This window comes from Plectrocnemia conspersa, unplaced genomic scaffold, assembly GCF_051122295.1.
Source record: "Plectrocnemia conspersa isolate PC_06_02 unplaced genomic scaffold, ASM5112229v1 ptg000012l, whole genome shotgun sequence".
NCBI lineage: Eukaryota > Metazoa > Arthropoda > Insecta > Trichoptera > Polycentropodidae > Plectrocnemia > Plectrocnemia conspersa.
In genome coordinates, this window is record NW_028277176.1 from 7,710,300 (window position 1) to 7,733,026 (window position 22,727).

Here is a 22,727-nt window from a genome sequence, read left to right on the forward strand (position 1 = left end):
AAAATGCGTGTGATGTTATGCTATCCATTAGTCTATATTTGTGTCAACAGCAACCCTAAATATTCGTAAGTTCATATTTAAGTTAAAATATTTGTGATTGCAATATATCAACGTTGCAATATTAAAATTTTGCTACAGCCCATAGCCAAGATGAAATATGAGTTTAACGCCTTAGCTACCAGAATCCATTTTTAAATATGAATTATTCCTTTTCGTTTATCAATACTACAATTGATTTTCATTGTAATTGCAATTCTGATTCTTTTTCATAATAGATGTAAGACTCGATCGTTAAATTAAAATTGATCAAGTGCTTCGAAATGTCAATAAAACAGGACTCTATTATCACATTATTTTCATTAAGGAACTATGCGGAGACAGATAAAATTATTTATGTTCAACAAGCATTTTTAGAAAAATAATTTCCTCACAAACGCATACAAAATTACAGCCTTAATTTTGACTAAATTTGTTATCAAACAAGCAACTTTAATTTTGAAATCAGTACGAAATTAAATTTTAATTATAGATGCCGAAAATACTACAATTTGATATGCTCAAAAAAATGTTACTAATTTAAAACAGATATAATAACAACCATTGAAAAAGTCCACAGTAGCACAATATTATCTTAAAAATATAAGTAATTTCTGAAATTTGGGCAACAACAAAGTGTTTTTATTCGTTATTTTATTTTTTAACTATTAGTTGTACATAACAAAAAAATATGTAAAATAAATATAAAAAAGCACAATTTGGCTGTATATAATGAAGTGCTACACTGAAATCAAAAATGACTACCTGCGTTGTTGTACAACGCAGGTAGTCATTTTTAAGCAACACAAACACTTAATAATAAATTTTGTTGTCTATTGTCTTTTATTTATTAATATATTTTATTAATAAATAAAAAAACGAATTTATAAAATTAGTCGTTCTTTTGTTTTAAATAAATATAAACGATTATTTTATTAACGACTAGATAAAAAAAACAGGCGAATACATTCGGTATTCGAATATTTGAATTAAAGTTACTAATGGCTACTGATTAATGGGCGATACAGGTAATCAATAAGGTTGTTTGCAGCTATTTTACACAATAAGAAGCGAATATATTTGGCAGCAACAGTTTTAAAAAGTGACTTTAAAGTAGGAATGTGTTCTAAGAATATTCTTATAACTTACTAATAGCAGGTTCTTCGCAATGATAATTTTTAATTATTATTATCAATAGAAATTTTCTAGTTTTTATAATTCCGACTTTCGGGATTCAGGCTTCAAAAACCAGGACGAGAAAATACAAAAAAATCCGAATAACCTTTTTCAAAACGAATTTTCAGTCCCTCCTAACACCTCTACTTTATTTAAGATCATTATTATTCCACAGATTTCTCTAAAGGTCACAAAATGGCCCTCTAGGAATTTATCAGTTAAAAGTAACAGCATCATAAAACATACGCTTAAAGCTTTAATTGTGATTCTCTAAGAACATAATTAAAATTTAATTATCTAAAATTTAATAAAAATTAAAATTTAATTATCTTAATAAAATTTAATTAAAGACGAATCATAGGAACATAATTCTGTGACATATTTATTAATACGGGAGTTTCAACAAAGGCATTTAGAAATCATGCAAAATTATAATGGTTTGATGCAATAATAAACATTGTAAATCAGTAGAATACACAGACTTGCATGATAATCACTCAAACTTTAAAAAAGTTTCCACAATCATTGATAACCATAGCATAATTACTCAACATTTGCAAATATTTAGACACCTTGCATCAAATATCATATTGTACGTATCTTTTGTAAGTATCGTACGGTCACACAAACAAATGGCTACCATTAATTAGTTTTAACTAAATAGGATCGGACCCTAATGTAACTAGCTCTTAATTGTACTAATATCATAGTCATCTAAGCTTCTTTGAATGATCAATATAAAGATGTGACACTGGTTCACACAATTAATCACTGGCAAGCACATGACGATCAATGACGACCACAGTACCTACTCTCGGGCAAGTTTTACGGACGAACATCACAATTCACTAATCGAACCGAGTACCACTTGATAGACTTGCATTTCTGTGAATTTGTCGGTAAATCATATATATTGTACAATGAAGTGTTATCAAATTTTTAGATCACACCACTTGGCATCAATTCCCAAAATAACGAATCACCCAAATATGTCATACCAATATTTTAAAATATCTCTATAATCAAGTAACAATAAATTACAGCATAAATATACAATAAAAAAACTATGATTTAATACATTTCCTAAAATACCTTTCATAAAATAAAGGCAGTTTGTCGAGTTTGAACTAAGCTTTAAGTCCTAAAAATACAAGTCTTCCTACATATACCTAAGTAAGCTTTTGTCTGTATATTATTTATTCACATCAATGCCAAAAGCAGGTCAAGGTCCGTTTAATTTTTCCACACCACAGATAAATCTGTGTAGCTCGCAGAATCTCTCGTATTGAGGGCGCTCCTTGGCGCATGCACAAAATAATGATCGCACTCAAAATCACCGGTGATATACTACGTGCGGTTCCTATGGTATCATCATTATTCATTTTTACGGCAAATAATTTAAGAGATTCGTGGCTCGCGTGCCGAGGATATTGTCATTAGCAGCCGAGCCAGCGCTGTCTAGACTAGGCCCGGTCTAATAATTCTCCCTGCCTAGACCACCCCAACCTACCCCAAGCAGTATTAAATCCCTCGGTTTTAATTGTGCGCCACCGAGTAACGTGCGCGATTCGTTATGCCCAAACAATAAGGCGGTGGGTTCTGTTTGTTCTTTGCGTGTGTGGAGGGAGAGAGAGAGAGAGAGAGCAAAGAAAAGAAAATGTTTTCCTTGATACATCCGAGGGGCTGGAGTGCTCTGCCAACATGTAACGCAATCAAACGTACAATATGTAGTACCCATGTGCTGCAGAGCTGAAATACATCCGACTGAATCATGACTTATGCGAAGAGCAACTCTAGTAAAAATGGTAATAAAGTCTTGTTTGGATACCTGCATCGATTGTTTTCAGATCAATAGAAACAGTGTACGTGTATTTGAAATTCAAATTAAGATCAAAACTTGGCAGCTTTAAGCCAAAACGGTAATATTGTACAGTATTTATTTTTATATACTTATTGGTGTTTCAATATAGTTTTGAATAGATAAAACGCAAAAAAGAAAATGACGGAAATATTTATACCCACAAGATTAATACGACAACACTTTTGCACCCTTGCTTTTCTAATTAACTTTCGCTTATATTTATTTAAAATGCATTTTTGTCTTATAAATTAAATTAAACGAGAATTTTTTTTATTATAAAATTTAAGGTGTTTAAAAAACATTAAAATGACGATCTGTTACTGATGTATTTTTCAAATTTAAAATGCATCTGATCAGATTGTACTAAAAACATTGCACATTTTTTGGGTAATGTCATAAATTAGTATCCCCTTAATATTTCAGAAAAAAAAATTGTTTATGTAACATATCTGTTTTGCGTATGTACAGATGCTCTTGTGTTTTTGCGGCGTTTCTGTAATACGAGGTGCTCAATCCTCCCGTGTAAAAAAAAGTTGCTAAGGATCGACAGTTTCAAGAATTATACATACATATAAACCCACATTATATGTTCTTGTCAATTTTGTGACAAACTCGCATTTAACAAAATGAGGAATATAAAACATTTTATACGAAATTATTTATATATACACAAAATATGAGAAAAAAAATAATTATTTATTTTAACCATTTTAAATTTGAGAATAAAGCAAGAAGATATACAGAAATTATTATTTAATTTATTTTATAATAATATTACGAATTAAATGAGAAACATAGAAACCGAAGTTTGCCCAATAGAAGAGCGCAAATAACAATTATCCTTTCTCAGAAGTCAAAAATCCACGTCAAAAGCAATTAAATCGTGCCGTTGCCGTCACAGTGGGAACGTTCGGTAACGAGCATTCGCGTTAAAATGGTGATATTTTTTCCTTCGTGTTTTTACGATTTTTTCCTTAACCCAAGCACAGATTGGCACTTTTTCATATAAGGTCATTATTGGCGAACATTTGGTTTCGACTTCCTCTAACATTTGATAGTCAACAAAAAATTAAAAATAAAAGGATCAGTGAGCTAAGAATGATTATATTATTCAGTCTTAGAAAAGAATTCATTTTCCAACCAATTTGTTTATATAATATCATATCTAAATACATACCAGTAAAGCTACAATTAAATACTATTTAAGATAAATATTTATATGAAAGGAGCTTGTTATATCTTTACATTTAAAATCACTTCCAAAATAAGATAAGTAATCAATTATCATACATTGATTAATTCAAGTTGAATCTTAATTTAACCACTACAATTTCAAGATAATAAAATGATAAGCTTATCAAATAACAAATTAACTAATGTATTACTAATCATTTATGCTATTAGGCAATTTCACTAATCGTCATTGTATACCATAATACGAAATTGTAACGAGGGGTCCTAAATGTTATTGCATAATAAATACGATACTACATCTACCAAGGGGTAGTACATTCACGAACGTTGGTCATTCTTTTTTTTATTCCTAGTCTAGCTTCCTTATCTTTTATAGCTTTTCCTTGTTTCTCGTCTTCGAAAACGAACCGAAGGCTATCCCGAACTGACGGCCATTCGTTTTATTCGCGGGATCCTATACATTATTTTGACTGCATTTTCAAATCTTCAATAAAAGATAACATACGTTATGCGGATATAAAGTACAGGCAATAAAACTACATACATATGTAGTAGAATAACTCCTTATATATCACCGAGACTCGATTTTTATAACTTGCAATCATGTAACAAACGATCTAAATTCTAGGGACTAGTACAGTGGTTCTTATTTATTTTCCTCTTTTAAAAAATATCAATAATTTTAATGAATCAATCAAAGTTTTAAATTATATTACACAAATTAAAAATCCGTACTTATTACGCAGAGTCACTGATCAACGATGTTGAAAACAGCGTAACATATTCACTTGTATGTCTATGAGACAAGTATTCTACTCAGCATAAAAAATGCATATGAAGCCCAATAACAATTAATTGACATATCCCTAATATAAGTATTTCATCAATTAATGTTTTTCTGTTAGAGCTCAATAAAAACTTTGCCCATTTAAGATAGACGAGTAGTATAAGTATCTGATTATTGGCCTGAAAAACTAGGGTTCGAATCCAACATTTTACTGTTTTTTTTTTGTAAAATTTGTTTCGTGTTAAAAGGTTAAAATAAATGATATTATTATAATTTTGATCGATCATTACAGATGTTCCTGATTTCACAGATAAATATTAAAATCGAGCTTGGTAATGAAAATGTTTTAAAAATTAGTAACTTCAGCTCATAGAGAATATTTTATATGTAGTCTACAAAAATAACAACAAAAATGAGTCTAATAGTTTAACCGATTATGTGAGACTTTTACTATTTTTCCAGTATATATTTATGGTAATTCTAAAACTCAATTTAGTATATGTATGTGCATGAAAAGTAGAATTAATCTTTATTCTAAATGTTTTTGTAAACCTCAAGTTCAGAGAAATTTTTCACATAAAAAAACACTAAGGTGTTTTGATTCCATCTTTTTCGAGCAAACATGTAAACCAGAATTCAAAGTAATCCTTACTGAACTTCCTCTTAGACATTTTGTTGTCTTACATACATAAATATAATTATAACAATTCATAGTTGAAGGAAAACTCACAACCCATAGAATCTACATTACAGTCCCATGGGAAAGTGAGCCCAAAAGATAAAGAACCATTTTACTAAAAGCATAAGTCATATATTAAATTGTATAATAATAATACCTGCAATTTCATATTAATTTAAAATATTCTATTTCTATGTTCGAATGAATATAAAATAACTAATTTATTATTTATATATTTTAATTGGCTACGAACATACGTGATGAAACATTTGTATTGAATACATTATAGTGTCAATTTATGGACTGACCAATATATATTTAGACATATACAAGATTCCAATTATTGAGAATGTTGGGTCGCTGTTTTCCCGAGTGCGCCTGATCGACAGTTTTCCCATCACGTGTGCGGGTGCGGCGAAAATTGAAAATTTTCCCATCTATCTGGCTTCAGATCAGTTTTTCGTACATCTATACGAGGTCTGTCACTTGTTGTATATTGAGATCGATGCTTCCCATGCATCATGCGACGCGTCTCGCCATTCCGAGATGCATCATACCATTTCATGAATTTATGACCGGAAGCTACGGGATACATAAAACACGTAGCCGATGCGTGCGAAAAGGAGCTTCCTCTCTTGCAAAGCAAAAATGGCAGAATAAACATTTGCCTGCCACCCGAGATAATGTATGGGTCTTGTTATTCATAAGGCTGTTCGTCGTCGATATGGAAAGGTGCTGGTGGTGGTAGTGGGAAGACTTATCCGCCCCCAGACCGAGAAACCACCTTTTTCAAGTAGCAGTTAAAGTAAAACATAAAAAATAAATATTGAATACAAAAATCGTGAGTTTGAGAAGCAAAGAAAACAGTTTAAATATATAACAAACAGAATATACCCATGTAACTTTTAAAATATTAATTAAATAAGTCTAGAAAGATGAATAATAGTAAGTATATACTATTTTAAGTATATAAATAACTAGTGAATAGATAACATAATACACGCTGGTACTTTTTATTCAACGATAACAAACTGTTTCTAGCATAAAATTACAATAAGGAATGCCAAGAATAGCAACATACTATTATATGTACAAATATTTCAATAATTAAATTTTATATCTGTAGTAAATCTATAAAAATACAAAGTGAATTATATTTTTTATGGTTATTACATCTAAACTTTTGCTTAATTAATAATACTTTTGTAATATGGAATATAGTTTTATATTAATTAACAAAATAATTTTTATACTCAATCTCTAAAAACAGTTTTTGAATTTAACAAAAAAAAACAAATATGTCTTCCTATTTTTTAAGTTATACATATAAAGTATGTTACATAAAATACAAATATACAAAAAATAATTTAAAACCTACAGAAAAAATAAAATTAACTACAACTATTACAATTATTAAAAAGTATTTACCTTCACGAAATATGATTTTAAAAACATAAATATTAATTTTATTTTAGATAAATGATTGGTATTGTGGCAGTATCTATGTTTTTCGTTATTTTAGTAATTACCTCATATATTGAAAATTTTCTCATGGTTTGACGCAGTACTACGGCAAGAACAAAACACGTATATATAATATGTATATTGATTATTGCAGAAATTTTACCTGTTGTGATTTAAAAGTAATTTATAAGTAAATACTTTGTACTCGCATGCACAATACAAATTTTGGTAATCGTGATTTTATACAAAAAAAAATGCGGCAAGCCATAATGGAGTATCAGATTAACTGAAAATAAATGACGTTCGTTTTACCACACACTTTAAAATTCAAGAATGTGTCTGAAATGATTTAGGAAATTTCAATTGTAAAAATATTTTAAGCGAATGTTTTAAATATTACATAAATAAAAAATCTAATTTTATTTAAATTGATTTTCACATATAATTGTAGTATAAGTATAGGAAACCTAGAAAAAAAACAATATTATAAAATATACATATATCCAGCACGAAAAAGCAGTGGTACAAGTAGACATTCTGGTATTTCGATGTTTTTCATTTATTGAGAGGTAAAGATTCTTATTTTTACTTTATAATAATATTTAGGTATGTTAATTATATTATTCATAGTCATTTAAATATAAAAAACTTGAAATATGGTACAAAGCCACTTTGGATTTATAAAAAAAAAAACAAGATATAAGTTCACCGACATGCAAATTTTATTTTATTGTGGAAAGCCCTTATAGATTTTTGTGGAGCGGTTTTTTTTATTATTCTAATATTTAATCTAATTTTTGGATTACCAAAGGTAATGAAAATGATAAGGCCAATAGAAGAGTGAAAAAAATGACATACGATTACTTCCGACCTCTATTAAAAGCATCCAAAAAGGCATGCATATTTCTAAGCATCTGGCACGGGCCCACCTATTTTATGCAGCGGTTGTGAAATATCAAAAATATATTTGTAAAAATAAAATTTTAAACAGAAAAAAGCAATATAAAAATTCACAAAAAATCAGCAATTTTAGAAATTATATAATCGAAGAAACCAGACATTGATGTCATTAATTGAATATGTACAAAATCCAGAATATTTCACTAGTTAAGAAAAGAAAGATTTTTTAGTTATTCTTCAAAAGCAGAATTATGTAAAATGGTGAAAAAAATTATTCGCAGATTATTTAATGGCTCGACGATTTCTAAGAACGCGTATACAAATAAATTTCTTTCAGCCTTACAGAGAGTAGTGTAAGAAAATAAACATCTTACGGATTAATGGAGAAAGAATTAAAAATATTAGAGAACAAATAATTTATAGTGGCTAGTTGAAGCCTTGTTGTCGTTTAAACCAACAGCAACACAAAACGAGAGGATTTTTTTCACGAACCAATTTTTTTTTTTAAAAATAAGAGCGAGGATGCTAGTTTATATTTTAGATGGCATGTCATATATTTTTCATTGATAAAAATTTCTCGAGAAATGAAAATCATAGAGTAATCAGAATGCCTACTAGTAGCTAATACTCGAAAAACCCTAATACGAAACTAATATGAACCTCAGTGTTTTTCAAATTCTATCGTGTCCGGGAGATCGGAATTAATAATTATGATAAAATTATAATTGCAATAGATTATTACAGATTAGATTTTACCATATTTTTTAAAACTCGCGGATTAATAATTTAAATTAAAAATAATAAATAATGACATACAATTATTACAGGCTGTAATATTAGTTTATAATTAATCAAATTACAGACTGATTTCAGTCTGCTGCCTCACTACTAACTTAGTAGTTGTTGATTATTTTTACTCCGTAGTAACGCATTGTGCTAAAACCTGTATTTTTGTAAGTAAAGATTCACAATTAATAAATATTGATTTGCAGAAATAATCACTATACGGTATGCTTGATAAGATAAAGAAAACTATAACGCAAGAAAATATGTATGCATACATAAAAAATCCAATAAAGTAAGTCAATATTTCTCTACATAAGTATCTGCTATCAAATATCGCGAATCTTAATACTCAGCGATTCAAAATGAGAATAAATTTTATTGATCTAAAAGTAAAAACCTTCTGAATCGATGTACAAGCATTCAAACATAAAATTCAATATTTCACTCAAATATAATTATACTACTAAATGGTAATGTGAAATTTTGCTTGCAATTTTAAAAAGTTATTAGGTAGTTAAAATTTAACATGTATAAAGATTTACATTAGGTGTAAATATGTATTTTAGATTTCATAAGTAAGATAATTAAAATATTCAACTCACCCATAGATATTTTTCCATCCAGTTAATCCAAATTTTGAATGATAAACCACCACCTGAAAAAAATATAATTAAATCCATTATTCACACAATAAGCTCTGAATTTTGACAATGTAAAATAGGAACAGATTTATATCACAATAATATAATAATGCATAATATGGGAGGAAGAAAAGCGCGTAGCTGCGACGAGTAGCTGTAAACAATGCCGAGTCGCAATTTTGCACAAAATTGAAATTGAAATAGGCGAATTTGCTTAATGGCGCTCGTAAAAAGGCAAGATAAAGGGCGTCTGATATATACCTACGAACATTCATAATAATAATAATGTATAGGGAAGCAGCCGCGGATGTGAGAGAAACGCTCATAAAATTGGGTCAATTTGAAGACGCCTCTGCGAGTACAACAATAAAATCGTGGCAACCCTTTGAATAATTTGATACCACTTGACGATTTAACCGAGCGGAAGATTCGAACCATTGTATATGGGCGTTTGCTTGCCTTGCACTATATATGTATTGTGTGTATGTGTGTTTGTGTACAAAGGCGATAACAATAGTTGATACCGTCTTATATACGCATATTCAAAATCTGACCCGTCTCGAGGGAGCCTGCAAAGCCCTCGGGTTGTCACAAAGGATTTTGATAGTTATCGTCGTCGAACACTATCCTTATATCGCTTAAACGGTCATTATTTACTCATAGGCTATTCCTAAAATATAATATAATATAAAATAATACGAGTATAAAATTGAAAATCTCATTTCTTTTAATTAAACAATCACTGATGACACTCATTCGTTTTTTTTATTTTTACACACATGTGTGTGAAAATAAAATAATTATTATAAACGTTGTAATTTAAAATAATTAACCACTACTTTATTCCTATAAATATTCAATATGGAGTTGATTGTATTAAGTTGAGATTTTTCAGTTAGTTCAATTAGTCTCATAACAAAACAGGTTATAAAGATGAGCCAAAATTAACGCAAGATTTGAATTAAATAGAAAACACATTTTTTGTCAGGAACGCTTGCGTCTTTTTTCTCCATCCCTCTTTCAGAATAAATACATTTATGAAGCCCCTGATTTCGAAATGGGACAAACGCCAAGATAATTGAGAATTTTAGATTTTGCAACTATTTTGAATAAATAAAGGACAAAAACAGAATTACTTTAATGACAAAATACGCATTTAAACTAGTGGAAACGCTCCAATCCTTCCCTTGAGATTTACATTCAGAAAACCTTAGATTCGCTTAAGTGATTAGAAGAGACGTTGCAAATGCCACACCAATAGTGATAATAATATGTCTAAATTAATTTGTGTTTATTTATGTTAACCCTTTGACTAAAGTCGCCCAATTAATATTTTTATCTCTTTACGCAAAAATCAGTAAAAAAATGCTTTTCAAGAAAAAACTTTTTTTTGTGAATAAACATAAAATATCATTTTAAATGAATAAAAATTAAAAAATCAGAACATGTAAACACAGTATCAAGGTAAAATTTGGATTTTAAAAAAAAAACAATAAAATATTATTTTTGATTAACGCTTTCAAAGGGTTAAAACAATAAAACTAAGACACTTTAACTGAACCAACACTAGCAACCGTTATTCTATAGGTAATGAAACTACACTTTCATTATTGCCGCATTTGAAACTCACCACTGTTAAAAAATTTTCTAAAAAAAATATTTCAGTTCCACCCTGAATCATCCAGATTGTTCAGAAAGACTAAAAAGACAGGAGTATTTATCTTCCTTACTTTTACCAATTGTATATAAGACATTATGCTGTCGTAAAAAACTTTCAATGATATACACATTAGTTCAGACGTCACAGAAGTTCAAAGAAAAGCAGCCGCTTTCCATTTGATCGTCCGATTTGGTCAAGCAAAGCATACAACTTGACCCTAGAGACAACTTGAAGATCTTAAGATGCGGCGTAACGGCAACAAACGAAATAGCACGTATCTTAATCATAGTATATGTTGTCAACATTTTAACCAACGTATTGGCAGGTATATTTTCATCATGGTCGTGGTCTACGATTGACTGCCGCTTTCATCAAAGAAATCGTAAAACGAAACATAAAAATACCATAAACATGTTAAAGGAAAAATCATCTTTGGAGGGGCACATGTTGTCGGAAAACCATATAATTTGCAGCAGTACATATTTATCTGTCTGTCAGAGCAAAAGAAGAGCGCTTAAAATCAAGAAACAGTATTTAAAATGACAATATAAATAACACAAAAAAGTCTCATCTACCTTAAATTAAGTATATTCAGCGAAAATTTATATTAAAAACCAGAGCAAGTAAAATATGTACTTTACCAAATGTCGCGTTTTAAAATAGAGTCTACGGAAAAATGTGAAGTTGCAATCGCCCCGGGGGTGAAATCTCCTCATTACCAAGATAAGAGATAACGCTATTAAATTTACGACCGCGAGAATAAATTTCTCGGAGGGAGAGGCAGCGCGATAACAATTTTAATTTCAAATTTAACCACTTCGACCCCCCAAGACAGCGGCACTCCTAGTCCACAGTGCTTTCTTCCTATGCAACGGAGGACCAATTTTACTGAGGCTGAGATTTTATAATCCGCAGACGACCCCGCCATAAAATTATACAAGTGCCGCGTAAAAAAGCTCCAGCCCGGGGCACAAATCCGAAAAAGGGCCGAAGCGATCCTAATCTGCGATAAAATTATTGCCCAAGCTCCACCGAAGAGCAAACGATTTTAGTTTACGTAGTATATTAGATAAGTATGTACTAAGTTGCGGCTTGTAGGCGGTTCGAGGGGAAAAATTAAGACAGAGATGTAGACGAAGGGAAGTTCTTAATTGAACGGATTTATTATGCTTTTGATGTGGGGCGAAGAATTTTTCGATTATCCTAAAACGACAGTATATATTGTTCAACAGAAATTATACCAAAATATTTTTTGATTAAATATACAGATTAATAAATCTATAGTATATTTTATTTTATATAAAACTTAATAATCTTATTTCTAGATGTAATAGTTTTACCCTCGCAACCTATTCATATTGAGCCGCAGGTAAAAAAATATGCTGATCGGTCTACTCGGGATCTAAAAAAATTTGATATACACTCCTACTTTGGAGCAAAAAAGGTTCTGTGATGAAAATTGGAAAGCAAACAACTTCAATTTTCTCTCAGGCCGTAAACAATCTTCACCGCGGCCCTCAATTTCTATAGCAAACAATAATAGTTCCTCTCATAGACCACATTTAATATAATTTACCGCATGGAGACCTCTAGCGAGCCGCGTGTTTGAGATGCGCTATTTCCGTAATTTCCTTAATATTATTTAATATATAAAAGAACTACAAAGATTTATTTATTTTACACATTGTAACACGATTGTGAAGCGAGCGAGTTACACGCCAAGCAGTAATTAAATTTTAATCTATTGGATTTAAAAGTGGTCTCGTATTTGATAGCACGAATAAAACTCCGATTGAAGACTCGATAATCAAACTTTACATTTAACTTTGATCAGGGGCATCAGTTATACATAGAACGGTATCGATCTGTTAAATCTAAATGAAGCTTGTTTAAAAGTAGAACTGATTTTAAAATCTAATACATATATGCACGTTTTAATTAATATGATAAGCAAAAAGTGTTATCTTTAACTCTTAGATATAGTATGTGTTTTATATATTCTAATAAACATAAATGTCAAAGTTGATATTTTCATTAAAAAGTGCCGCCACGACCCTTGTCACATTCACCGTAAAAACGAGATTACTTTAGATTTTACAGAGTTTTATTATTAAAAATGAAATCTAATCCAGTTTTATAACTAAAACTAAATTCACTAATATCTGCCTGAAATATAAAATACATATGATTCAACAGTATATTACAGACCTTATTGCTGCCAATTTTTACGATCAATCTCTTGTTAATTAAGAAAGCTACATTGAGTTAAGCCTTTAAAAGTAATTTATTGATCTAACTAATAAAAAAGTGGTTGATAAAATACTTGTATTTTATTAAAATATTTATTATTGCGTTATTATAAAATAATATGTATCGTATATTAATTAACTTGCCTACCTGAATTATCTATATTTATATTCTATAGTGAGATTGTTGTATTTAGTAACTATCGTTTGCAGGCATACCACGTTTATAAAGAACCGTAATTAATGTAACCAAAAGTGATTTTTTAACAATAGTGCGATTACACAATAGGTCTCGTTACGACCTGAACTAAAAGGTTCCCTCATAAATAACACGCAAGGATTCTCCGGTGCATTGAATGAGTATTTATTTGTTGCGAAACGGTCACGGAAACAATAAATCACCGGATCCACAGGATTTCCGTTGCAGTATACGACCTCGGATAATGCCCATCAAGCAAATGTCGCTTTCTAAAGGCGTAAATATATTTCGCCGTTCTAAGAAGCAAATGCATTGATCAATGATTGTGATTGGTCAGCAAGCTTTGTAGCTGAATACATAAAGGCAGTTATTTAGCAGACTCCGGCAGATACTCAAAGAAACTAGCAGACGCCCGCCGACCGCGGACAACATACTGTCATGGACGCTCAGATCTCGAGAGAAACTCCTCCATATGAGCACCACCGTAGCAGAGAGATCATCCTCCGCTATACTGTAGCTGCGACCTACAAAACCTCTTGAGGATCTTCCACGGACATCATCCCTCCGCCAGATTCTCCGCCACTGTTTGGAGAAAACATCTCGCCATTTATCGTCTGTCGCAACATATGTAAATATAATTTTATAAAACTCTAGCTAGATTCCACCTGCTTACTGGCAACGAAGTTTAGCGTTATTCCACATTTTTTTCAAAATTTTTCATTATTGTTTTAAATATGTCGAATATCAGTCCATATACGAAAATGATACCACTTACAGAAATAAAGTATTGAACGATAACGTAAATTAAAAATGAATAAGCTTTTTTGGTATGATCGTTTTTTAACAACTTCATCGCACAATAACAATCTAAATAGTCGATGAAAAAATAAGTAATATGAAAATTAAGTAATATTCACACAGGGCCGTTTCTAAGCGGGCGTGTGATTTATAAGGGTGAATGTTTATGTATGGGCCGTTTTGTGCCTAATTACACGTGTTACGCTCGCGCTCCCGTCAATAATTGTCATTTCGTGGAGAATTATGAAGGGACTTGATCGATATGGGACAATTTTATTGACGGACCGGCACCATTCGTAATTCGAACAGGCACGAGAAACCCAAGGGGGATCGAGGCATGAAGGCAAATGGATGCCACCACTAAGGGAATATACAAAATAAAACGCGTTTCAAGGGGGAGTGAGAGAGAAAGGTGTAACAAGTTTTGTCGATGTGAATATTCCATCGACACGTACGTGTATATTGCATGTGTAATAAAGGGGCGTTTGGGTCACGATTTTCTTATTTAAATGATATTTTGAATGTTGTACTAAAATACAATGTCGATGAACAAAGAGAAAACAGCTCACATCCAAGACATGTCACATCACTACTTCGATATAAAAAATCAAAATTCTAATGCAGACAAAACGTGAACATTTTTAGGTTGATATTATTTCTAAAATTGGCCAAAAGTAAATCGGTCAAGCAAGGTGTGTGATTTCGCAGCCAGTAAGACCCAGGTGGAAACTAGTGAGATTTTTTTTAGATTATATTACATATTGCGACAGACTATGAATGGCGAGATGTTTTTTTCGAACAGTGGTGAAGAAGCTGGCGCAAGTATGATGTCGGTGGAAGATCCTCAGAGGTCTTGAGCGACAGTATAGCGAAGGTTGATTCCTCTCTGTTGCGGTACTCGTATGGTGAAGTCCCTCTCAGGATGTGAGCCTCCATGACCGTATATTCTCTTCGAGTGTCTGCCGGAGTCTGCTAAGTGACTGCCCTTATATATGCAGGGCTGCAAAGCTTACTCACCAATCACAATCATGCAACGATAATCCAGCCAATCGCTGCTCTTGCTTCTTAGAATAACAATATAAGCCTTTAGAAAGTGGCATTTGCTTGATGGATATCTCCAAGGTCGAAGAATTGTGTAACAGAATATTATGACCTTACGGTACTATTTGTCTTCCGGTGATATATTGTTATCCATGACCGTTTCATAACAAATAAATATTTATTCAATGCACCGGAGAATCCTTGCGTGTTATTTATGAGAGAACTCTTTAGTTCAGGCCGTAACGCGAACCTTTGTGTAATCGTACTATTGTTTAATAATCACTTTTGGTCACAGTAATTACGAGAAATCCCCCACAAACAAGAGCCTGTGTGGTCCTCACAAGATTTATAAATAAATAATTAAAATAAAGGTTGTACTACATATAAAAAAAGGTATTTTACAATGCATCATATTTAGCATAGCACATTATCGTTATATAATAAAACACTAACATTTAATCAAAATATCATTTAATCATTTATTAAAACAACTCTGTTTAATTTAATTACTAAGCAAAATCAAACAAGATTACTGACCCAATAAATACAGGCCAAAATTAAGTCATTAATATAAAATACATTTAAATCCTCACAAAGTTGTTGGTTCATGTTATATATCTTGATCAAAATGTAAATATTTTATTTATATATGAACGTATTTTAAAATGTTTATTTCAAAAACGTATTTTGACTGTTCTTTTCCATATACAAATCAATCAAAATCAGACTTATCCATTTTTAATGTTTTTTATTGTAAGACATACTATATATTTAACAGTTTAATTTTTTTATATTTAATTATGGCTAAATAATGTTTTATTATATATAATAATATCCTATTGATTTTTAAACAAATGTGGTATTATTATCTTGATTTTTTTATTGTGATAAGATTTTAGAGTGAATATTTAAAACGTAAGTGAATAAACGCGTTCTTATCTCAAACACCAGTTGCTATGTAATCTGCGGTTAGTATTTTAAAAACGTAATGTTATAAACCGCAATGCGTTTAGAAATATATTTAATCGTATTTAGAAAAAAAAAATTTTGTCAGAGTTAAGTAAGAAAACGTTAAATATACACAAATCAAACATTGCATTATTTAATCAAAATATTAAGATAAAAATCGACGAAAATTCACAAATAAGCTTAAAAATAAAATATGCAAAGCTCGATGAGGATAACATAAAAGCTAAAACATTTTTTTATATACGCACATGTATCTAAGCAACGTTATTAAACTCAACATACCTAAATTTTATTAATAAATTCCATTGAATTTGTACATTAAAAATGTATATTTCATAAACTATAGATATGAGTAATAATTTATAATACTTATTAATAAGTTACACTGAGAAATGCACGTGCAGAAAAAATACCCAGATACTATAGTAGTTACTATTCGCAAAACAAGGCTTTTTAATCTTTCTTGGAACTAAATACTTTAAAACTGCTTTTCAATAAATATAAGAACACATCATAATACGTTTTCAAGAAAAGTAGTAACACATTTATTGCAGGCGTCAGTTATAGCAGTAGCTGTGAGCCACGCCGGACCTTGGATCATCAACCGGTACAAAGCTCACAGCTCAGGATTTGTATAAGCCCTAAGCTTGTCAAGCCGCCATTGCATCACAGCAGTCCGCTATTTGTTAAGCGCTCGTCCTTGGCCGGCCACCCCCATTGAATACTCTCCAAAGAATGTCCCCAACGGCCCTCTCCACCGAGAAAATTAGACCAGTTAACCCCTAAATTAATGATCTGCCATAAATATGTACTTTATCTTTCTGAGAACGACGATATCAGAATGCAAATGGCGCGTCACTGAGGGTCTGCGCCCCCGAATAATGTGTTTTTCACTGCGTCACTAGTGGCGTATGTTATTAATATTATATTTGTGTTTTATATATTATATAAATTTCAATTAAAATATTTTTTTCATAACGCATTAGGCCTTGTATAAACTTAATTTGACAATAATATCACTGTCATATTCCTTTATAGTTTTCAATTGAAGGTAATAAGACACTAATTTGAAACACCTACTGAGATATTCATATTAAATTACAAACAAAATTTATAATGCTCGGAGCGAGTCTTGTAAAAATTTGCACGCAAAAGATAAGAGTTTTAATACAGCGCCAAGAAGAACGTGGCGAGACTTCAAATGCAAACACTGCTTTATGTATTATATATAGAACATTCACGGGATTCTCCGTGCTGATTATATTATTAAATCAAAAATATAAAAATAACCTTTTGATTAAGTAAATGATGAAAATTCAGTTTATTGTTTAGTAGCACATTCAAACATTGATAATCAGGCGATATAATTTATTATTACGCCAATATTAACAATATTATCATATTATATGAACATACATAACTATTTATTTTATTACATTTGTCATAAAAACCAAATATATGTGAAATATATAAATCTAAGTCATCAAAACCTGAGCAGTTATGCGATAACTATGAAACCAATCCATGTTCGTCAGACTTATTTTTTATTATTATAATGGCATCTTAAAAAAATGGTTTAATTACTGTAAAATCTGTGCAAAACAACGATTTGTTATTTGAAGCCATCAAAAGTTTTTAGTTCACCCACCACGCAATGTTTCATCATTTTTATATACGCTTACGTTTATATCGTTTTCGGGGTACTTTCGATAGGACCATATCGTGACTACGCCCCATAAAAGTCCCATAAACGACGCTCGCATATCAAAATAATAATTTTTAAAACGCCATAACATCTAGTGTGAATGTGAATAGGAGAAGAATGAGGAATGGCAAAAAATGGCAAGACCGAGGGGACATTAAACGCGACGCAACGAGGCGATTTCCTCTTAATGTTCATTGGCTTCATTCGCGACTTCCTTCGGCGTTTTCTTGAAACTACGCGAATTCACACAGAAGTACAAGATACAGTCATTACTCGATTCGTTATCGAGTAATGGCGATAACAAAACAGCGAAGTTTCACTCCTCTTGCGGAGTAACGAACCAGTTCTTTATCAAGTTTTCCAACGCAGAAAATTAATAAGCCAACGCCATCGCTCGTTACAGTGGCAATTTTTTATTATATCGATTAGTGTTTAATACAAATAATAAATCCCGAAAGGTCGTTTTGAGACAGATATTTAAATTATTTTTAATCTATAACGCGTACCTTGTGACTAAAGCTGTTAAAAAAATCCCCATTGTTGTGTACTATTTTTAATTAAGAAACCCACTTTTTCTTAGACGATTAAACGCTTTATCACAAAGCTAGACACACATAACAATATTATGTAAAATTGATCATTGTTCAACATTATTTACAATTGACTCAGCTTCCATAAAGTTTGTAAAATACGTGTCCTAAAGCAACAATGTTTGTTACCTACACTGTTAAAATCCAGAAACGTGAGTTTGAGTGTTGAGTGGCTAATCCTTCTTATAGTCCTTTTTTCTCCCCTTCAGAAAATCACCTTTTAGGTCTACTCGAAGATGCTTTAAGCCGATTTACCATGTAAGTGGTGAATGCGTGGCTCGCGACTCAATTGGAAACGTTTTTCAGAGGGTATAAAAAGCTTGTACAACGATATAACGTATGCGTTGAAAAGCGAGGGGACTATGTAAAATAATTTTTTAAGTTAACATACACTTTTGTATTTGTTTGACTTATATAAATACATAAATATTACGTAAACGAAATTTAAATTATTGAAAGCCACCTTTCATCACTAATTAAAAAATCGTTTTGCTTATATAAGATTAACTTTATGGACAAAGTTGAAAAGCATCTAAAATGATTATCTATGAAACGGTCAAAGAAAGCAGATGTAAAACTTCTGCAACTATGCAAAGAGAAATTGGTGTTGAAAATAATTACTAACTCGTTTATATTAATAGCAATGAGTTGATAGCTATAAATTGCCACTGAAGAACTTATTAAAATGTTCTAAAGGAAATTGTAAGCAAAATATATATTTGTCTGCGCTTAATTACGATGCTGTTTATGCTATAAATGTATTATATAAACTCATTATTTAATTAAATAATTACATATACGTTATCACACAGAACTCGACAATGGTAAGAGCCACAAGACACGGTTTGAGGTTTCCTTTCAACTTGGCAATGGATGCTTTTAATGAACGTCGAGGGGTTAATTTCAAACCGACCACCGTTTCAGAGCTCGTCCAAAACGTAAGGGATGATAAAAACGCGAGCTGAATAGAAATTGGCGGATAACACAGGTACCCAGAGCGGGAAGACTGATAACAGGTGAAAATTTTATAGATGGCCCCAGCGATAAAGTGGAAATTACCGAAACCAAACGGACTTCTTTCGTTTTCTTAATTAAATCGCATTAATAAGGCGGTAAGTTTCGTAGATACATATACATATCACATAAGCTATAATAATATTTTCTTTTATTTGAATATATATTTTTTTTCTCAAATACATATTTTAGGATTTACAACATAGTAACATATACATATGTGTGAAGAGTTATACACAGTAATTTTAGTAATTTTAAGTAAATCTAGTAATATAAAGTAGCAACCACTACTTGAAAATTACTAGTTAAAAGTGTGAATATTATATGAAACATTTGTCAATATTATTCTGAAATATTCTGCGAAGACTTTTAGATAATACAAAGCGTATAACCAGAGTATTTCAAGTGTGTAATTTGGTTCTAAAAATACGGCGATTAATCAAAATACCATCCGCTTTAATGAGTATTTTACAAACAGAAAAAATAAAGACTATGTTTGAGTTTTTGACATTTGCGCAAAAATATTTTTAAAAATTAAAACCCACATCAAAGAAGAACGAAAGAAACACTCAGACACTCATAAGTACACAACTCAGTAATTAAAAGCGGCACCTTTCAAAAAATCTGTATCTTCTTTACATAAGAATAGTACAAGAAAATATTACATAGCTTGTATGTTTATTATATATTTATATAATAATTTAAAGCTGCTGATATCATTTTATTTGCATTATTATTATTAGATACAATAACATTTTGCAGCAATGTATTAATAATATTGCAATTAATTATACAAACCAGACCAGCTCCTCGTGACTAACATGAAGCAGATTAATATGCATTGTCAGGGTATTAAGGAGCCGGATAGCAACAGCCATAGACAAGTCAGCAAGTGCAGACTTTTGACTCGAACAGACATCAGAATAAGATGCGATCGTGATTTTAGGAGAGGTCCCGAAACCCAAAACTGGAATTCATCGAGAATAGTAAAATATCATCCTTCAGTAGTTTGAGAAAATCTTTAGCGACGTACAACTTTCAACAAGAACTCAGCGAATCGTATCCCAACGCTCTTAAGAAAGGCACTATGATACAAGAACAGCTAATAAACAAATATTCTCTTATAAAAGTATCGCAAGTAACCTGAAAATGTTCGATTAAGAGGAAGCATTTGGTTATTCAGGGATTCCAAATTTAATAACTGACGGTTATCTTCGTCAAAGTGAAACATGCTTCTCATAATGAAGCCGAAAATCTCGTGTAGAGAACCTTCACTTGCTCTTAAAAGTAATTCCTAGATCTTTAGTGGAAGTTTATCTAGTATTCTGATGGCGAACGGGAGACAAAATTGGGCCCTTAAGGAACTCCCAAAGGGGTGAAATATTTTTTTGACAATCGGACGCCATAGGTTACGAAAAGTCTCTACGATCGCTCACATAACTTGAAAATAACCGAGCTAAATCATCTGAGAAAAAAAAGTTCGATATTTTTTAATTAATAACTAGTGACCAACCTTGTCGAAGGCCTTTTCAAAATCTGTATATACGACGTCTACCTGAATTCTCGGATTAACCCTTTGAGTAGTGAGTTAATTTTACGTATTTGACATTTTATATTTTATGTTGCATTTATAGTAAAATTAACAAAAAAAAAAGAAGTCATTCACAAAATTTTATTGCCTTTACTTTTTTGTATTATGTTTTAATTAATAATTTTAATATTTTTTTATTAAAAAATTTGGTATTTTATCTTACATGCTTTTTATATATAATTTGACTTTTTTGAAAAAAAATTTTAAATCAATTTAGAGGCTCTCAATATTTTTTATAAAACTAATATAAATTATTTTTTGTTATGTTCATTTAATTCATACTCTATAATTTATTGTTATTATTTTCTATAAAAATCATTAACATGAAATCAAATTTTAAAAATATGCATATAAATATAATAAAATGTTTTTTATTTATAATTTTTTCAGTTATATATGTAAATACATAACTATCTGGGGTGCTTACAAACAATGAAAGATCGACCACCGTACATGTACGGCGATACCGCTCAAAGTGTTAAGATCTCACCATTTTGGTGAAAGACAGAAAAATAGTTACAGAGGATGCAATGAAAGTAGTTTTAAATAAAAATAAATTTAATATAATTGAACGATAACAATGGTAAGATGTTCGAAAAAATTTAAAAAATATTTTTTTTGTATTTGTATATTACATTAGAATATGTTACTGGAATATTTTTATAAATAATAAAAATGTATATATATATTTAATATCATAAATTTTATTAATTTAAGGGTAGGTATAAGAAAATAAGTTGAAAAGAATTTGTATTAAAATATTCCTAGAGGATTTTATTATTGAAATACAGAAACACCTAAATCATCTTATCATATATTTTTTCATTAATAAATTTATGTTATATTTTATATGCATGATTTTTTTATATTTAGTATGTTGTATTATATAATAATCGAATAAGTCAATCAATTAATAAAATAATACAAAAATAAAAATTAATGTTATCTAAAATAATAAAGAAACAACTTCAACTAAGAAACAACTAATGATTATATTCCAATATAAAATAATCAATTCTTTAGAATGACGAAAAGCATTACAAGTATCCAGATTATAAAACTATAGACTTTTACGTATTAGTATTAAAAATACATATTTAAATTATAAAAAAGCTAAAAAGGTTAATACAACAAAATACAAAACGCAGAAACAACATAAAAATTTAATATTACATTAAATTAAAATAAATAACTTAAAGTAATAACTTCAAACAAAAACAAACAAGCTCTAATATCATACATTGTATGCGATAAATAAAACCACATTCACATAATTGCGAATTCAACGAGTGTCCACAAATCCATGTGATATATGTTGCGGTTTAAAGGGCGCCGAATAAAATCGCAGATATTTTGCAAATATGTCAAGCGATATAGGCATTTTTCGACA

The 22,727-nt window shown here is 30.4% G+C and overlaps 1 protein-coding gene and 1 long non-coding RNA gene across 7 annotated transcripts in view; one reads left to right on the plus strand and one right to left on the minus strand.

Moving 5' to 3' along the window:
• The window catches only part of sfl (N-deacetylase and N-sulfotransferase sfl), a 313,934-nt gene that overhangs the window by 135,697 nt on the left and 155,510 nt on the right, over positions 1 to 22,727 (minus strand). For all 6 annotated transcript variants that reach the window (XM_088199104.1, XM_088199102.1, XM_088199103.1 and 3 more), the window contains one exon: positions 9,486 to 9,538. The gene's annotated coding sequence lies outside the window, so the exon portion shown is untranslated. The remainder of the gene's footprint in view (positions 1 to 9,485; positions 9,539 to 22,727) is intronic.
• LOC148228087 (uncharacterized) overlaps positions 1 to 22,727 on the plus strand; it is a 136,713-nt gene that overhangs the window by 81,049 nt on the left and 32,937 nt on the right. The window lies entirely within an intron of this gene.